The sequence below is a fragment of the Manis pentadactyla genome, chromosome 3, assembly GCF_030020395.1.
Source record: "Manis pentadactyla isolate mManPen7 chromosome 3, mManPen7.hap1, whole genome shotgun sequence".
Classification (NCBI taxonomy): domain Eukaryota; kingdom Metazoa; phylum Chordata; class Mammalia; order Pholidota; family Manidae; genus Manis; species Manis pentadactyla.
The window spans coordinates 204,863,648-204,883,410 of record NC_080021.1 but is presented as its reverse complement, the minus strand read 5'-3'; the positions used below and the strand labels follow the sequence as shown (position 1 = coordinate 204,883,410).

At 46.7% G+C, this 19,763-nt stretch overlaps 1 protein-coding gene across 4 annotated transcripts in view; it reads left to right on the top strand.

Moving 5' to 3' along the window:
* ASTN2 (astrotactin 2) overlaps positions 1–19,763 on the top strand; it is an 821,466-nt gene that overhangs the window by 153,691 nt on the left and 648,012 nt on the right. The window lies entirely within an intron of this gene.

Here is a 19,763-nt window from a genome sequence, read left to right as displayed (position 1 = left end):
CTTGCTTTTTCTGTCTTTATCTTTACAAGTTTCCTATTAGACTTTCTTCACATTTTCAATTAATATTCCTTTCTGATTCTCCCTTATTTTTCTCTCCCATTCTGTTACAATTTTTCTTTTCCTATTTTTCTCTCCAGAATTCTGAGTAGATTCCTGTCATGGTCTCTCTAATCAGTGCATTTAATGTTTTGCCCATTTCCAGAATGTTCTTTTGGACGAGAAGTGACCTGGTCATTTCCCAGTTCAAAATCCATGACAAGATAGAATCCACACACATTCACCTATTTCAGAAATCCCTTCAGGTTCAGGCCGAAACAATTGCTCTGTGGCCAGTGCCCACCATCCCTGCATTCCATCAGCTCGCAGCTCTGCAGTGAACCGTGTTGTATGGTCATTGTTTCTTCATCTGTCTACTCACCTCGCCCCCAGCCACCAGTCCGGAAGGTCTTGGAGGGAGGGGGATGCTTTACTTATGCCTTATCCCCTTGTTAGATGCTCAATAAAGATGCAGTGAAGAAATGCATCAGATGCCCTCCCACACACTCTTTTATCTCTGTCGTCTTCACCATGATTTAGAAATTGGAAATCTGAGTTCTAATATCCGCTGTCTGTTCGGGAGAGACACCAGCAGGAAGCTATTGAAGTGACACTTTCATAGCATTTTACAGATTACGAGCCATTTTACCCACATTAACTCTGTTTGGTTCTCACAATAACCTATGAGCTCAATAGTGATTTTCATTCCAATCTACAGAGGAGGATGCTGATCAAAGAGTCTGCGTGATGTAACCAGGGCCACAGAACCAGTGAGCAGTGGTGCCATGACTTGTCCCCTGCATGATATCTGCTACTCCGGACCTTGTTTTCTCCCCTCCCAAAGACACTATGTCTTAATTACAATGAACAAGGGAAGGAAAAGCTAAGGTAATTATTGGTGACACATTGAGCAAGTGTGAAGCTCTTGGAAGAATTGAAATGCTTTCCTTCTATACCTTCAAGGACTTTTTCATTACTCCTAATTCCTCACATTTGTATATTTATGTAGACATTTGCAAAGTGATTGTTGTTTTTTTTTTTCAATCTCAGATTCCATTTGCCTCCTAGTCAAGTCAGTGGAATGGGCAGAGGCTTTAGCAAACACATATTTCTTTTGCCTCCTCTGTCCATGCACTATGCCAGACACAAGGACATAACTGAGCAACCAGACATAGTCTCTGTCAGCATGGAGCTTAGAGTTGAACGGGGGGAGGTAGACTAGTGAATAATAGTTATAATAGAGTACAGTGTTTATCAAGACACCTGAAGCACATGATCGTGTAGCACAGGGAGCCCTAGGCAAGCAGTGATGGCTGGAGAAGGTTTCCAGAAGGAAGCAGAGATCCAAAGAAGTAGCAGTGAATTAGGCAGAGTGGTGGGAACATGTGCTAGGCAGGGAGACTGTGCGTAAACACCAGCAGGCAGAATGAGACTGGTTCAAGATTATTGTAGCACTGTTCATAATAGCCAATATATGGAATTAACTTAAGTGTCCATTGATGGATGAATGGATGGAAAAAATATATATACACATGTACACATATATGGTGGTACATATGCATATGTATGCAAGGGAATATTATTCAGCCTTAAAAAAGGAAGGAAATCCTGCCATCTGTGACAGCATGGATGAAACTTGAGCACATTAGGTTAAGTGAAATAAGCCAGATACAGAAAAACAAATACTGCTTGATTCTACTTATATGCAGTATCTAAAATAGTCAAATTCACTGGAGCAGAGCACAGAATTCTGGTGGCTGATGGCTGGTGGCTGGTGGGAGAGGGCAATGAAAAGTTATTATTTCGGGGGTATAAAGTTTCAGTTATGCAAGGTGACTACATTCTAGAGCTCTATATAATATAGTGCCTGCAGTTAATACTGCGCTGTACACTTAAATTTTTGTTGAGAGGGTAGATCTTGTGTTAAGTGTTCTTAACTCAATTTAAAAAAAAAAGGTTGAAAGCCATGCAGAGGATGGGACTTGCCTGAGTCACCCTCTGAATTGAGGGTGGATCAGACGCCACGGCCGAGACCTCCTGCTTCCCAGCCCAAGTCCACTTCCTTGACTGCACTGTGGGTCTCCACCTTTCAGGAAGCATCAGGGTAATTGGAAGAGCCTGGGCCTCCTGGGTCCAAACCCAGGAGTGGAGGACTAGCCCGAGCAGGCTTCAGCTGCCCAGACCCGGTGCCCCTGAGCCACATCCCTTTGCCACTACTGGGCGTCCTGCCACCTGAAGATTAGTCACAGATGCTGCAAATACATCCACAATATTGTGTCAAAAACAGACATGCGGCAGTATTCAGATAGTAGGCTTATTAGCCCGCTATTATCCATTCACCTAAATATTCCCACTAATCAGCCTTCAGATGGGCACGATTCATTGGTTACAATCCTAGCACTGGGCACATCTAATTGAAATGGATGCGATCGCCTTTCAGAATGGACAGCTTATCCATTGCCATTACACGGAGAGCACGCCCTGGCCCATGGGTTTTGCTGTCCAGGGCCATTACAGTGGAGGCCACAGAAGAATGAATGGAGCCCTTTTCTCACCTCTGCTCAGGGCTGTAGCCACCTTCTTGTACCATGGTTATCTGTTTGCTGCATATCCATCTTCTCTACAGGATTATGAGCTAGTTGAGGGCAGATCTGTATTAATTAGCTTTAGGTCTGACTGCATATAACAAGAAAGCCAAAATAGTGTTTTTCTGTCCTATAAAACAAGTCTGGCAATAAGATAGCCAGGGCTGGCACAGTTATTCCACAATGTCTCTTTAGCTGTTCCTTCCTTCTTTCCCTCCCTCTCTTCTTCCCTCCTTCCTGCCTTCCCTGCTTCCTACCTCCTTTTCTTTCCCTGCCATCCTAACAAATGGCATCCATCCTCATGGACTGAGGTGCCTGCCGGAAAGTCAGCCACTGTATTTGAGTCCCAAGCAGCACGAAGGGGGAAAAAAGGAATATGAGACCCACCTCTTTGAACCTAGTCACCTGACTCAGATTTAAATAACATCAGTGTCTGTTACTCAGGAAGGAAAGGAGGATGCATACTGGGCATGCGCTTTGACATCTTTGGTAGGGTGTCTGGGTCTGACTGAGCTTCAGCATCCCTCACAAGGTCTTCCTGGGACATCATGAGAAGAGTTAAGAACCCTGGTGTACATGCTGGCTCTGCTGTTTGCTAGGTGTGTAGCTTGGGTGAGCCTTGTTTCATTTTTTGAGCCCAGTTTCTTTATTACGATAATAGTCACACTGACTTAATAGGATGGTTATGATGATTAAATGAGTATTCTTTATTCAAGTGCCTTCTAGGGCTTCTGGCACATAGTGAGGCAGCAACCGCTGATAATTTCCAGGATTATTCATGATTGTCATTACTGAAGGAACCATGCAGGTGGGCATCATAGCCTATTTTAAAGAATTCTGGGTTTCAAGTGAGAAGATCTGTGCTTGAGTCCCTTGTAATGGTTGTGTGGTCTCTGGCAAATCATTTAACTTATCTGATACTCAGTCTCATTTCTGGAAAATGAGAATAATGGTTTCTACTGTCAGTTATGAGAATCAGTTACTTTCTAACAGAACAAATGCCATACTATTATTAAGGTAATATTTTGTAGTGAGAAATCGATAAGCTGGGAGGGATCAGGTCAGACTACCTGATTTCCTACCCAAACTCTGCCCCTTTTTAGATGTGTGACATTGACCGTATCATATGACCTTGCTGAACCCTGGTTTCCTTATCAGGAAAAGGTAATAGCAATACTTTCTTTGTACACTTCCTATAATACTCCAAGGGAATGACCTATGCAAATGCCAAGTCCCTGAAAAACGGAAGGCTAAATAAATGACAGTATTGATTGTGGCAATGATGATGTTGATAACAGATCAGTCAGTGTGTATAGAATGAATGAGTTAAAGAAGGAATGAGTCAGCCAGCAAACGAGGAGCGCAGAGTTGGTGTCCTCCCTCTGCAGAGCCACACAGAAGGGAACACACAGAACTAAGTTCCTTTTTGGATTCTGAAAGCAGCTTTTCTCTGAGCAGCCCCCACCTTGCTTGGCTGGTTCCACAAACCAACAGGGACCCGGTGAGATGCATTAAGGGACTCCCTTAGGGAAGTCTTTTTGTCATGTCCCTAGGAGAGCATGTTTCCCTCTCTCCTTCTTATCACCTCCACTCATCCTTAGGCCAAGTTTCCTTCTTTTGAGGACAGATTCCTAGCTGCGACTGAGCCCTCATCGTGTCTCCAGGCCACCTGTATGCATGTAACTGGGCAGGGTACCATAAAACATTTATTACGCAGAGGTTGAGATGATAACATTACTTACGCTTTTCTCTTCTAACAAGAGGCGATAAACGTTAATGATACCTCGAGCCCACATATCCCTGTTCCATTTCCATGTTATTTTTGCTTTTCCAGGCTCCTCCTGACTTTCCTCTAGTAAGTACATCAAGTACTAGGAACGCAGAGCTCATTTGGTACAGAGAGAAACTCAATTATATCCACCAGCAGAGTGTAAAAGTAATGGAGGTTTGAGATATATTTATAGGTTATATCCTCTGGGTGGAAACTTGCCAATTTTCAGTCTAGCAATCTATAGGAATGCTCAGGAGGATGTTGGCTATGTCCAGAGGAACCATTCCAAATGGGAAACACTCTTTAAGAGGATTTATAATAATGTTAATGTCAAAGTTATCTCCAAGTTAAATGAAACTAATTGGACCCTGTAGAACAGAGTTTATAAACTGGGAGCCCAGGACCATATCTAGGCCACGGATGTGTTTCAGATGGACCACCCAGTGAAAAAAAAAATTGGTTGCCAAAAATTGGAAAATAAGGTTTCTAATGGAAATACTGTGTGTGTGTGTATGAGAGAGAGAGAGAAAGAGAAGGCAATTTTCATTATCCACGGTGGATCCACATTCCTGGATGGCAACAATCGGCTGGATTTCAGTAGCACGTACTCTGTTAGAAAGATCACATGTGTTCTAGTTTGCCACAGTCCCTACTGCACCCTATCGTCCATTCCTGTTACATCCTGCTCAGTTCCCCATTTATGTCCTCTGTAGACATTTATGTCTGGGCCCTTTCTTTATAAAATACTTGCTGCTTGGAGTGCTACAAATGTCAAGATGACCTGCAGCTAGAATGAAACATTGAGAAAGCACTCCTGGCTTATAGGAGTGCAGTTGTCAGAGTTTCTTCTGGCTGAAAACATACCCAAACTAATGCATTTGAAAGAACTCGTGAGTCACACTGACTCTGAGGAGCTAGTGTGTCAACTCTGAAAAGCATCAAAAGGACAAATTCACCTCAGTGGCGTTTTGTTTATTGGACTCAGTTCATGTCAGAGCTGACAGTCCCACTGGCTTTGAATGGCCTTAGGCTTGGAAAGAGCAGCTGGCATAGAGAGAATTGTCCTTTTCTCCCCCTCAACTTGAGTGGCTCTTTTACATGGACAAAGGGGCAGCCCAGAAAGGCTCAGATGGAAAGGAGGATGCTAACCAGGACTCAGTCAGGGCGTGAATGTGAGCCTTATGCTCAAGCCTTGTGATGTGCAGGAAACAAGGGCTGAGAGAACCCGGCGTGGAGTGCGGAAAGGTGTCCGTATGGGAGGCAGAAAGCCTGGGTTGGACCCTCAGCCAGGCCCCTGATGTGCTGTGAGTGAGTTTGGTAAAACCCTTCCTTTTCTGGGCTTTAGACCTCCATTTGAAAAATGGGAATTGAACTTCAATAGGCTGTAGAAACACTTTCAGAGATCCTAGAGCGAGAACTGGCACACATAGCTGAAGACAGACGCAGACTGAAGGTCAAGCCTGCAAGAAGGTTTATCTCAGGGCAGCTCCACATCTGCTCTGAATTTACAAAACCTGCACCGAATCATTCTCCCTGCCTGGACTCCTGGCCCTCTGCTACTGGGCTTCATGTTACGACCCCAGCCTCATCTCTTTCCCCTCTCCCTCCCCCTGTTCCAGCCATATCAACCTCAGGCTCTGGGAACATGCCAACCGTGAGCCAGGGCAGCTATTGCTTCCGCCTGGAACATTCCTTTCCTTATCCAGGCACAATCCTGCTTCTTACATCTCAGTTTCTCCTTGAAACCTTCTCAGTCCTCTTTCACTGTCACACACAGTCACACCTACAGAGGACTGACTTTGAAATTCAGATCCCAGCTCTGCCACTTACCAAGAGCATCATGGACTTTGTGGAGGATGGCAGGGCCTGGAACCCAATGTCCCAGTTCTTTCCACTGAGTCCTGGACCTCCACCTCACTGGTCATCCATTTTAGTCACCACAGTGACTGACTGCAGACAGGTCACTGAGTCTCAACTTCTGCATCCAGAAAAAGGGGCTGAACACAATATTTATTTCATAATGTTGAGAGGGTTGATATGGTAAGCATGCCAACCATGTGATATTATGTCTGGCACCTAATAAGCACACATCAAACATTTTAGGACTAGAATCAGGGCTGCATTCATCTTTGTACTCACAGCCCATGCCTGAGCCTAGCAAATAGAATGGGCGTGCATCTAAGGGTCACATAACTGTGTTTGGGTTGCGGCACTCCTCAGCTCTGTGTTTTGTGGTAGGAAGCTTAACCCCTGTGAGTCTCAGTGTTGCCTTTTAAGAAATTAGAGTGGTTCTACCTGGCCTTCAGACAGGGGTCCTCTGCATCCCTCACTGGGGCTAACGAATGGGGTGAGTTGGGGTGGGGCTGTCTCTTGAAACAGAAGAGAGCGCTGTGCAGATGTGAGCTCCTTATTATCCTTCCTACTGCCAACAGCTTCTTTCCTCCAGCCGCAGCCTGAAGCCACTTGCTGCCCAGGCAACAGTAGCCCAGATGTTGCCAACATCTGTCTGTCTCACTGGACCTTTTCCAGAGACAGGGGGAACCAAGGAGCGAGGAAACACCACCCTGGAGAAACGTGTGGATGGGTGTCACTAACGCCTCCCGCTGTCCCTCTCCTACTTGTAGTCTCCTGGGAGGAGGGACCACTTCTCCTTCTCCTGGCTTTTCGGAGAAGCGTAGGAAACAGTGGTGGCCCTGGCCTTCGGGGCTGGGGCTGCATTTTGCCTCTGGCGATGTCATCAGCTAAGGATGGCGAAGCCCCTCTCGGCTGACAAGTGGAGACGTGACGAGCTTGGGGCTCAGGAGCCCTGAATCTGCTGCCGCTTCGCGATATGACCCTGGGCAAGCAGATAAAGCCTCTGGGCCTCAGTTTTGCACATTGATAACTGATACATCTAAGGTTCTACAAAAACATTCCCTGCCTTGATTTGTCCTTGAGTGTGTGGAACATCTTACAGCTTGGAAAGACTGGAGAAAGTTTAGTGTCTGCATCCTTCCCCGCCCCCCCTCATTTTTCTTATTTTTGGGAGAATGGCATCTTGGTGACTTAGAGAATAATAGCCACTGTGTTTGAGTTGCCACTGGGTGCTGGGAACTTTACTCACATTAGCTCATCTTCACAGCAGCCCTCGGAGGTGGGCACCAGCATCCCTCCCTGTTTCTCTAATGGCTAAACTCAGAATCAAAGAAGAAATTCACTCTTCAGTCACATAGCTAGTCAGTCGTCTAAAATTCCTTCCAGAATGCTACACCACCAGGAAGGAATGAGGTTTTTGTCACTGAAGGGTGCCGAGGATGAGATTCCACCACAAGTTGGGCCACAGCCAGAGATACTGGCTGTCGCTTAATCAGTTCCTAGACGTTCAGGCGGGGAGGCCCCTTGGCAGACTGTCTGCTGCAATCCCCTTTTATAGATGAAGAACTGAGGCTCGGAGAGGGGTGAGGACTTGACCGCTGTCACTCATAAACCTCCCAGAGTCAGCCCACCAGGGCTTGAATTCTGTCTTGGTCACCTGCGTCTCAGCCATCCCCCTGTCCCTTAGTGACTGCCTGCAGAGGGGGCCCAGACCCTGTTCCACAGCCAGACGCACATGTTTGGGTCAAGGGACCTGGAGGCTGGCGGGGCTTCTGACGGAGCTGCCACAGGTTCACCTGTGTACTGGATGAGGGAGGGAGTGTCTTTAATAAAATACCCTCTCCCCCTCCTTTTATGGAATGGGATTGTAATTGTAGCCCTGTGAGATGTGCCATGGCCGGTGGCAGCCCCCACCCCAGGCTCCTTGGGAAACACAAGTGTGTGTCTCTAGGGAGATGGGCTAGCCTGTACTCAATAGGTGTTAGAGGGAGGAGGCCCCTGGTGCCTGCATCTCCTCTCTGACTGCTTCCATTCCAGATGGGTGCGTGGTCCCTCAGAGACGCAGAGTGAGGTGGGGTATGGCATAGCGGAGCGGTGGAAATTGACCTTCAGAGATATTTGACTTTGTCGCTCAGCCCTTCTCTTAATGACCTTGAGTCAATTACCTAATCTCTCAGAGGCTCATTGTCTTAATCTGTGAAAAGGGGATAATAATAGAGCCTACTTCACAAATTTGTAAGGCTTAAGTAAAATAATGTAGGTAAAATGGGCAAGGCAGGAACTGGTGGGTAGAAGGTGCCAGGCAAATGGTTGTGTCACTCCCTCTGTGGTTCCAGGCATTGCTGTCATTCCATAGTCCGTGGCTAGCAACTGGGCTTGCACCAATGTCAGACACAAAAAAAGATACAAACCATCTCTATTTTGTTTGCATTTCTGAGCTAACTTTCCTTATCGTTCCTTTGTTTAATAATAGCAACCATTTATGTAGCACTTACTAGGTGCCAGACACTGTACCCAGGGCTTGACATATATTAACTCACCTCACTCTCACAACACCACTGTGAGGTACAAGTATTCACTTCGCAGGTGAGGACAGTGAGGCACAGAGAGAGTGCCCCTTGCATGGAAATGCTGGAAGTCAGACACAAGAGCCAGGGCTCCCCATGTTCTGCTGAATCTGTGTCTGCCCTCCTTCCATCCATTTTCGAGCCCTTAACTGCTTCCATCCGTATCTCAGAGCCCTTAGGCATTGTCTCAGGCTGTGAAGATGCATCGCAGTGACTGCATAACACCCCTGCCTCACCGACTGTCAGTCTAGGACAGAATGAGACTCACATGGCACAGCACCCAGTCCCACGTCCTGACCTGAGCTCCCTCTCCTGGGCTCATGAGTTTTTTTGAACAGCTCTCCAACCTGTAATTTCTTCTACTGCTCGCCTGCGGCCAGCCTGTCTCCAGCTCCCTGCAGCCCAGCACTGAAGGCCTGGGGACTCCTCAGAGTGGGAGCGAGCCCAGAGCCCAGTACCATTGCTCCCGGACCGTGGCTGTGGGCGGACTCACTCAGCCACTCCACACGTCCATGTGTTACTGGGACACGTTCTAGGCATTTTCACATTTTGGTAATGATGCAAGGCAGTGTGGGATGTGGCATCCTATCAGAATTGAGTTGATTGCTGAGCTCTACCGCTCAGTAGCCGTGGGTTCTTGGATCAACTCATTCGGCTCCTCTGGGCCTCAGTTTTCTGGTGTGTGTAATGGGACTGAGCTCCACCCCCAGTCCCGTCACACCTACTGGATTCCCAGGGCTAATAGACCCACGGCTGGACTAAGACAAGTTCAAGACCTGGAGTCAGAAGGACCTGCCTTTAGTTCCCTAGAAATGTTATTTAATGTTCTGTGACTCATTTTACTCACCTGTAAAATTGGTACAAAAATACATTTCCTCCCTATTTCACAGGTCTGTGCTCTGCAGGGCCAGGGCTGGAGTAAGGACGTGAGCGCCTCACTCCCTTTGGACGCAGGATTTAAAGGGTTGCCAAAAAACTCAGGAATGCATTAATTTTGATTTAAAAATATATTCCTTTAGAATATTATTTATATTGGCACCTCTTTAAATTTTGCCTCGCTCATCTCACACTGGGCCCTCCGGGTAATGCAGAGCTGTACCAACGAGGCGCTACTGCAGGGAAAGCCTTTCAAGTCTAAGTGCTGACACTGTTTGCTTTAGAGTATTTGCTTATAGTTACAGTAACACACTTTTAGATGGGAGAGAATTTTGCTAGAAGACATTCTCTCAGATTTTCTACCGAGTCTTACAGATCTGGGTTCTAAGGATGGCTCTGTGCAGATCAGTTTTGTGACATGGAGCAAATGGCTTAACCTCTTTGAGTTTTCTTATCTGCAAATTGGGTATATTAATATCAACCTTCCAGATTTCCTGAGGAGATTGACTAAGTTAGATGATACATTTGTCAATGCCAGTGAATGTCTTGACATGCCTCTGCAAAATGAAAGAGCAATTTTTTTCTATTTCTGCTCCATCGAGCCCTAGAAATTTCAGATACCCAATTTCCACTTGAACTGGAAGAGTTGTTGTTTATCAGAAATGGATGTCCAATTAAGATTTTAGTTAAAGGGAAGTGTTCACATGCAATAATAATGATTACAGTGTTGGCTAACCTTAAGATCTCTAGGTTCCTTTCTTTCATTTCTGACATTGGGAAAGTGAGCTTTTAGTTTAGAAAGACGAGTGTATCCACGCCCACTGGATTTCCTTCTAGCCCCTGCCGAGCATGGTACGAGCATAGTGTGAGCCACATGGCCTGCTCAGGAGGCAATAGTGGGCACCAGATTGGTGTGGAGGAGATAGAAAACTCAAGGTCTCGGAGCCGTGGTCAGGACGCCTGTCCCATCTGTATTGTCTCTACTGTGTGATTAGTCTCACCTTCCAGCCCAGACACCATCTCTCCCTGCCCTAGGCTCCCTTTGTATCCAGGATGTAGCAGCTGGGCACCATGGCGCCTCCTCTGGTCTGCAGAGAGAAGTGTTAACTCTGCCTTTTGCCCTCTGCCCAGCTGCATAGCTCCCACCTTCCCCACTAGTCCCCCTTCCTGCTGCAGAGCACTTGTATACCATACACTGCAAAGACACCCTCTGTTACAGAGGTATGATCCGTTGACATTTTTAGCAGGGAGTCGTTGGTCCAAATAAAGTCTTATAGGGATCTGCAGTTCATAAGACCTACAAGCAGCATTTAATAACATGGAGTCTGTTCCTATACACATTTAATTTGCACGAATTAACCTATATATGTGTTTTATGACAAGATGTACAGAAACAGATAAATTTAGGAAGTCAGGTTGTTTTCCTTATCCTTACATTCAATGAACATCTATAATCCAGAGGGAAAATGGGATGGAAGATGTGAAACTGCCGCCTTTTTTGGTCACTCTCAGTGCCCACCCCTCACAGTCAGAGCCATTCTGCCGGAGTGCAGTTCGCTTGTCTAAATGCATCCTCTTCTCTGCTTTTTAAAGCAAGGCTCTACATTCAAGCAATCATTTCAGGTGCTGAATTAAATACATAGTAGCAGGAACATTTCAGCTGGATCCTGAAGGGCAAGCAGAAATGTGTTCAGCTTTCAGTCTTTACCTATAATGGAGGGATTGTTTTGAGAGTCTTCTTTAATTTTTTGTGGGCGCACACGCACACACTCATATGTAAATAGCACTCAAAAGTTTCCAAAGCCTTTTCACCCACGTCACCTCATTCTATTCTCCCAACCACGCTGGGAGTTAGGTAAGGTCAGTCACTGTTGCCGCTTGACTAGTGAGGGAAAGGAGGCTATGGCATTTTGAGTGACTTGCCCAAAATCTCACGAAGAGGATTAAGGTCCAAGCCCCTGGTTTCCACGGAGGCTGATACTGGTTTAGGTCCAGTGATTTTCCACAATATTCTGCTTCTGAGTAAAGATCCAGTGTTTTAGGGTGTCTTGCCCGAGTAGCAGCCCTTCCCAGGCCTGATTTCTTCAGGAGTTGCATTGCCAGCCTGCTCTGCTTCTCAGAAGGACAGGAAGCCCTGTATGCAGGGAGGCTCTATGCCTGAGACCCAGGCCAACCCCCCAGAACACTCCCTTGTTGACAGCACAGGGAGGGGGGCTCCAGAAACTAGGCACAGACCACGGGAGAAAGGAAATGATGCCAGAACCCATCCTGGTGTAGAAGAAAGGAGAAAATGTTGGGATTGAAAGGGCCCACCAAGTACCATGCATGATGAATGAGGAGCAAAAAGAGAGAGGAAAGCCCACACCTACTTGCACTGCGGTGCAATTTCAGAAGGCTGTGGATGAAGTGTGGGGAAATGTAAAAGCTTTCAGAGAGCAAAAGCAAAAAAGAAAAAAAAAAAGAAGTTCCCTACAAAGGAAAGAGACAATAGGGTGCTGGTGAATGGGACATTACTGACAAAATATTCTCAGCAAATGGTCCTATGGGGTAGGTAGTGGGGATTAGTTTTGCAGAAGCCCCGTATTTTCTACACCTGAATTCAGAAAGACTTGCAAAATTAATGAAAAGGAGTAAAGCAGGTGGGGCTTAACATCTTGTCTTTATTATTCAGAAAGGTTAGTTTGGCAGGCATAGCAGAAAATGGGTACTTCCCCACCCAGGGTAAGTACCGGGTGCCTGGTGCCTTCCCACGTGGGAATTTGCCCCCATGAAACGGGAGGGGCAGAGGGGCAGACGGGCAGGCTGCTTCTGCAGGGTATCTGGCTCCCAAAATGAAAGGAAGAGAGGGAAGGACAGAGCTGTGGAAGCCCGACTCCTCGCTCCCAACCCGCCATCCAGGAGAAAAAGGCTACGCTGGAAGGAGGAGCACAGGAATGGGGCAGGAGACGGGGAGTGTTTGAGGGAATTCATCCTGATCAAAACCAAATGCCTGGGGAGAAACACTTCCTCCAAACACCTTTCAGAGTGCTTAAGGCCCCATCTTCTTAAAGCTGCACTAAATATGATAGGTACTATTACAGTAATAGGACTGTCAGGATGTCCATTGTATAGATGAGTAAAATGAGGTTCCTAGAGGCTCTGATAGCAGGCATTTACCTTTTCTTGCTACTTTTGTAACAACACTTACCTGGGTGGCTTTTGTAACTTTATTATAGTCTCAAGAAAGTGGCAGGGCAAGAATTTTACTCCGATTCTGTCTGATTCCAAAGTACTCCTAACTCCTTTTCTCTGCTGTTTCCCAGACTGGGGGGCTTTTAAAGGCAGGTGATGATAAAGGGAAGGAGTGCCACTTAGTGGCCCTCTGACATCTGGTCCCACTGGGCAGCCTTGGGGTCTGGATGGAGAAAACAGAGGGGCTGAGGACTTGGGTAGAACCCTGCTGGGGTCCTTGACAAAGAGTCCCTTTGCCCTCTCTTCCTCCTCAGCCTCCTCTCTTCCCTTCCCCCCTTTCCATCCTCTTCCCCTTTCCACTCTCTTCCTAAACTGTTGGCTACTGGACTTCTCCAGGGACAAGGAGCTCCATTCCCCTTCCACTCCCCAAGAACCCCCCCAAAATTCACTCCTCTCCCATTTTGGGTTTTAAATCAATTCAAACCCATATATTGATTATTATGTTTTATCAGCCCAACCATATGAGGTAGATTTGTCTGTCACTCCTAATTTCTAGATATAGAGTAAGTAACTTGTCCAAGGCTGCCCAGCTAGAAGAGCAGTCCTAGTATTTAGATTCAGATTTGGTGGCTTGAGACTCTAAGCTTTAACCAGTGCTAGGGAGGGGAAGATTCCCCTGCAATAGAACCCCTTTCGGTTCTTGCAGCTGGTCTAATAATTAAACTGGTACAAGGTAGATTAACAGGAGAAAACAAATTGAATTTCATATGTATGGGGACCCAAAAGTATGAGACCCAAGAAGTGACCGAAGCAGACTGTTTACATACCTTTCGATGAAGAAGCAATAAATTTGTGAAGCACTGACAAGACAGGGAAGCTTGGGTTTGGGTACTCATTAGTGCAGAACTCAGCAAAGCTAGTTCATACGGCCTCGTCGGCCCTGAATTCTCCATCTCTCGGCGGTAGGGCTATCTCTTTGCCTCCTGGCAGGCAGGGCACCTTTCACCTGGGAGATTTTGTTTCCATCTTACAGGGAGACAGGAGGGTCCGAGTATCCATCCTGCACCAGCTGTCTCTCCACTAACGTTACTTCAACATAATATGCCAGATTGGCAAAGTTTGGGGCAGCAACCTGCCTTGACCCTCGACACCAACAAGCAAACTTGTGACATATAAATAAGGAGGAAAAAAAAGTTAATCAGGGAAGACACATCTGTAGGTAAAGGAATGCCAAAGAAGGGCGTAGAGGCCATTATGGATGACCATGCCAGGGCTCACCAGGGCTCTCCAGCACTGAGAATTTCCATGTTTTTGTCCCTTTGCTGAGTGCACGAGCTCATGGAATCCTGAAGTCGATGCTACATCACAAATGGGGGAAACGGTACAGAGAATCCAGTGAGCTGCCTGTGCTCGGGAGCTCTGAGGTGTTAGGTGGAATTTGAATACTCTTCTGCTCCACATCAACCAGTGTGTCTGCCACTAGGTCAGCTCTGCCAAGCCGACCTGGTGGCAAGCTCCCCTCCCCTGCAGTTGATTCTGCAGGGCTGGCTAACGCCCAGAAGCAAGTATTTTTAATGAGCATCCCTAGGGGATTCTTATGTTCAGGCAGGTTTGGGATACATACATGTTTACCTGAATCTGTTCGGGCTGCTGTAACAAAATAGCCTAGGCTCAGAGGCTTACAAACAAGAGTTTGGTTATCATGGTTCTGGAGACTGGAAATTGAGATCAAGGTTCCTACATGGTCAGGCGAGGGCTCTCTTTGGGACTGTAGACTTCTCATTGTATCCTGATGTGGTAGAAGGGTAAGCCAACTCTCTGCAGCCTTTTTTATATGGGCATTGATCCCATTCATGAGGGTTATACCCTCATGGCGGAATTACCTCTGACAGGCCCCACTTCCTAATGCTATCACCTTAGGCATTAGGTTTGAACATACACATTTTGGGGGAGCATGAGCATGCAGACCATAGCAGTGTTGTTGGGTCACACTACAGGCTGTGGGAATGGGGATGGTCAGCTCTGTTTGGGAGAGTCAAGAAGCAGAAACATAGCCTATGTCCTGAAGGCTGAGTTGAGTTTGCTGTGATAGGACTTTTTGTGGTTCTTTAGTCCAAAGCTATTTCCCTCTAATTTCTCCTCATCGTCCAGATGCTGTCTCCCACAGTGCTGGCTGGGTTTGTTTCCTCTGCCTCAGCATAGCCATGTAGGCATAGGAAAGGAGGTCTTAATGCCACCCTTTCTTAGTCCTTTTCTTTCCTGGCTTCATTTTCTTGGTTCACCTAGCATGGGTTATCCCAGGGGCTCTTGGATCTGAATAACAGCATCCTTTCCCTAGGATGGATATCCTTCCCCTCATTGGCTGAATAGTATCCATCTGGACCTTCAGTGGAACCTTACATGGAGATAGGGTCTTTAAACATGTATTGACTTCATCTTGAGATCCTTGGGTAATCTGAGACTTAGGGTGGGACCTAAAGCCAGTGACTGGTGCCCACTAAGAAAGGAAGACCCAAAACCACACAGGGCCAAAGGGTGATGTGAACACTGAAGCAGAGATTGGAGTGATGCTTCCACAGGACAAGGAATTCAGGAGCTACCAGATACTGGAGGAAGCACGGAGGGATTCCTCCCCAGAGCCCTGGCAGGGGAGAGTGGCCCTGCTGACATCTGGATTTCAGACTTCTCATCTTCCAAGCTATGCACAATTAAATTTATGTTGTTGTAAGCCACCCAGTTTATGGTGGGCTTGGCATTGTTATGAGACCTAGGAAATGAACACAGCCAGTATCCTTGGAGGCCCGGAATGGAGATGAGATTCAGAAATAGGCTTTCTCTGGGGCAATGCCTATCCCACTCCACCTACTTTTCTAGGACATTCTTGTTGGTTCAAAATGCATAGGGTTCCAATGGGGCCAGGAACCCAGGCAGCTTGCTCGTGAGTGAGCCCAGGCCCCTCACCAACATGGGAAGGGGGTGGCTCTGTGACATGGGCCTTTCATCCAGCAGCTGTGGGATTAAGTTCAACTGCATCTAATCGTTCTGCAGTTTAGACAGCTCTGGGCTCTCCCAGACCTCATCCTTCCAGCCTCAAGCTCTCGTAGCCCCTTGGAGGGGCTGTCCTAGGGGACTTATCACTGACCCTTTTAGACTATCATGTGATGGGGCTTTGGGTCCCTGTCCTCCACCCTGGACTTGAGCTAAGGACACAGTACAGTCTTGTAAATCCAGCTGGGATTGGGTCTGTGGGCGAGCCTTGGAAGGATATAGACACAGGGAGAGAAGGGAAACAGGGCCTGGAGAGCCTCCTTGGGGCAGCCCAGATTTTGCTGGCAAGGTCTTGGAACTGATTTCAAGGTGTTGGGTACTCATGGTGGGGGCGGGGGAGGTTATCAGTGTTGCCCTTGGGGTGTTTCCTGAAGGAGGAAAGCAAGCACTGAGGTCTACCAGCTCCCCCTGCAGCCTGTGCCCCCAGTTGGCTAGGGTGGAGGATATCCCAGAGGTGGAAAGGTTTGCCAAAGTGAGGTAGTATTCAACTGGGCAGCTCTCTCTGCTAACTTGAAGTATGCAGCAAAGGAGGAATTCCATGTTTCTAAAGACTCAGGAGACGTGGAGCAGGAAGGTGAAGAGGAAAGGGTGAATCCTAGCAGATCAGCCCTGGCAGGCGCAGCCGGAACACTAAGCAGCTGTTGCTTCCTGCTCCTGTCATTGCACACACCGGCCTCCAGTTGAGTCCTCTCTCTTTTCCCTTCTTTTAGCTTGGCATCTTGTGCTTGACTGTCTGCCCTCAGTAACTAACCTTCCTGGGGTTTTCTTGATCAGGCCCAGTAGGGAAGATCCCAAGGCCATCACAACATGCCTTCAAGACATTTGGCAGCTCCGTTGCCAGTGCTAGGAAATGGCAGACCCCTGTGGTGTGATTTGTAATAGGTTTTGAAATCACTTGCCGGGTGGACATGGAGGCACTGGGAACACTGGGAAGCCTCTGGATGGGCAGTGCGCTTTTTGTGACTTCCTGCTCTCTAGGCCCCAGGCACCACTGCCGATGCTTGGTTCCTTCCCTCTTTCTCCAGCACTTCTTTTACTAAGGACTGATACATATCAGTAAAGTCACTTTGCACCATATACTCCTTTCATGAACATGGTTCTCAGTGGGGTCCTTGTATAAAGAAGAAATGGCACCTGTTTATCTTGCTCTTTTTTAAGCTGGAGAAACTGAGACTCAGAAAGGCAAAGTGGCTAGCCTAGGGCTGTACAGCTAGTAGGTGACAGCCAGGGATTTGAACCCAAGTCCGGCGTTCTTTGAGTGATGTAATGATGTCCCATTTTTGTTTAAAGTCCCATTATTTCCATCCAGATATAGGAATAGGAACAGAAATACATACAGCCATCCATTTGCTTTCTGTTGCAAATTGTGCATGAATAGTTGGGTCAGACATCCTCTCACCCATTTGCTTTCTGGTTCAGTGTCTCCTGAATATATACAAGTAAATAAATGAGGAGACAAGCTTGGGATTCAGGCCAACATTTCCCCTTTGCTCCAACAGTACAGAGAAGTCACCTGACGTTATTTCCCTCCTAATTTCCTCACTATACCTATAAACCCTACCCCAGCCCCAAGAGGGGACTAACAGTGAGACTTTTTCTTTTTTATTTAAATTCAGTAAATATCTTCTAGCTTTCTAGCCTCAGAGCAGGGCTCAAAAATGATTCAGACCAGCCCTTGCCTTTTAAGGACTACCAGGCAATTTGGGGAGATACCTGTCTATCCACTCACTTATCCATCCATCCATTCAAAAATGACTTAGTAAGCATCAACAAAGCACCGAGTTGTTTTGTTAATAATAGAGTAATAAACACAGCAAACATCCTGCCTTGTGGATATCCTATTCCATGAGAGCCAGAGCAAAGTTAACCTATGTATGATAGAATGGCAGGGAGGAGCAAATACTGTAACAGAGCAAGGAAAGGAGATAGGGACCCTCTGATGGAGATGGGGTAAGGATCACTATCCAGGGTGCAGAGGGACATCACTGGTGAGGCTGTGTCTTGGTACCGATCCGCCCCCCTCTACAAACATCCTTCCCTGACCCATGATTTGTAAGAAACCAGCTCACTTTGGAAGTGCCCTGCTTGTCTGAAAGTTATTTCGGGTGAATGAAGTAGTAACTAGGCTTTCCATGGCCCCCAGCTTCTTGAGTCTTAGCCCTCCTTCTCACCTCACCAGGCTGAGTTGCTGGTACAGTCGTTTGAAGTTGGTAGAGTATTAAGGATTTCTGCGTGGGGCCCATGAGTCTGCAGCACAGAGAATAATGCCCTGAACAAAGAACACAGCTCTGTATGCTGCCAGCTCTTGGAACAAACTTGTGAATCCCAGGATGACTATGGCAGCCTGCAGCAGAGACTCTGGACTCTGAGACCAACGGCGCACCCTGCCTCTCATGGGCTCCGCAACCTTGGGCGCAGCCACATCTGGGGCCTCGTTTTCCTCATCTGTTAAACTAGGAATGACTCGCTCAATGGGCTGCTCTGGTCAGCTTGCTGAAACACAGACATGAGGACCCGTGAGCATCCTGCAAACCTCTTCAGTTTATAAAAGAGCAGGACCAAGATTAGGTTGCAAGTTTTCCCATATCTTTCTCGCTGTGTTTTTCTTCTGCTGAAATTTGTTAAGCTACCATTTATTGACCATTGGCTGTGTTCTCGACACTGTTTGGGATCCTTTTTGTTCATTCATTCATTCACTCATTTAATTCCTCAATAGTGTCATTCATTGAAGACTATTCAACTTTTCCAATGATAAAGCCAAGGCTCAGAAAAATGCAGTGACCCCACCCAAGGCTGCACATCTGGTCCATGGTGGTGCAGGTACTCGAGCCCAGGGCCATCAGCTCCAGAGCCTGCACCCCAACCGTCATGCTGCTTAGCTGGTTGTCCACTCTTTCTGTCACAGTTTGGGTGAACATATACTTGCTTGAATGAGCCAGCCCGCTCACCCACCTTTGAACTTGGCTGTAATTGGAATTGTAGGGAAATCCTTATTCCCATATCCTCTGTGTTTTGCATTTAGAAGCTATAAGAAACTCTACTTCTTGCTATGTTTCCCTCTGGCATAGAGCTTATTGAACTGTGCATTACAGTAGTTATCTGCTTACTTATCTATTTCCCCAAACCAACTGCATGTTCTTCAAGGCTGTATCTGTGTGCTCCTGAGCCCAGGCAGGAGATTTGCACAGGGATGGGATGTAACAATAAGAACGGTGACAAGCCAGTGCCTCCTGTGTATTGCATGTTTTCTATAGGCAAAGGGCTGTGTGACATATTTTACATACATCTTCTTATCCTCACAACAACCCTTTTTGGTGAATGGATTATTCCCATGTTAGAGTTGTGAAAACTAAATCTCACAGAGAGAATTTCCCAAGGTTAAACTGCTGGTGAGTGGCACAGTAAACCTGAACTTAAGCTGGCTTTCTTGTAGGCACACCTTTAACCTGGGGAATGAATAAACCAATACATGAGTGCAAGGCTCCTCCCTGACCATCTGGGTTCATCTGCTCATCTTCATGACTCGAATAGGAAGAAAATCAATCCTCTCAAAAATGTTGTCTCCCATCCTGTCTATTCATCCATCCTTCAGAGTGGGATTTCCGACAGAACTTGAGAGGCCACCTGAGGAAAGAGAGGATGATACTGATTTGTGCTAAATGGCTCATGTGAATTATCTTCAGCCCTCTCTCACATGCAGATGGAGACTTGCCAAACAGATGTAGATATATTTCAGCTCCCTGTCCTCAGAGAGGCATTTATAATGGATTCATTTATTAATTCTTCAACCAGTAATTGAGGATCTACTATGTACCTTGGACCATTCAACTTCATTCAGAAATAAATAAAACCGGG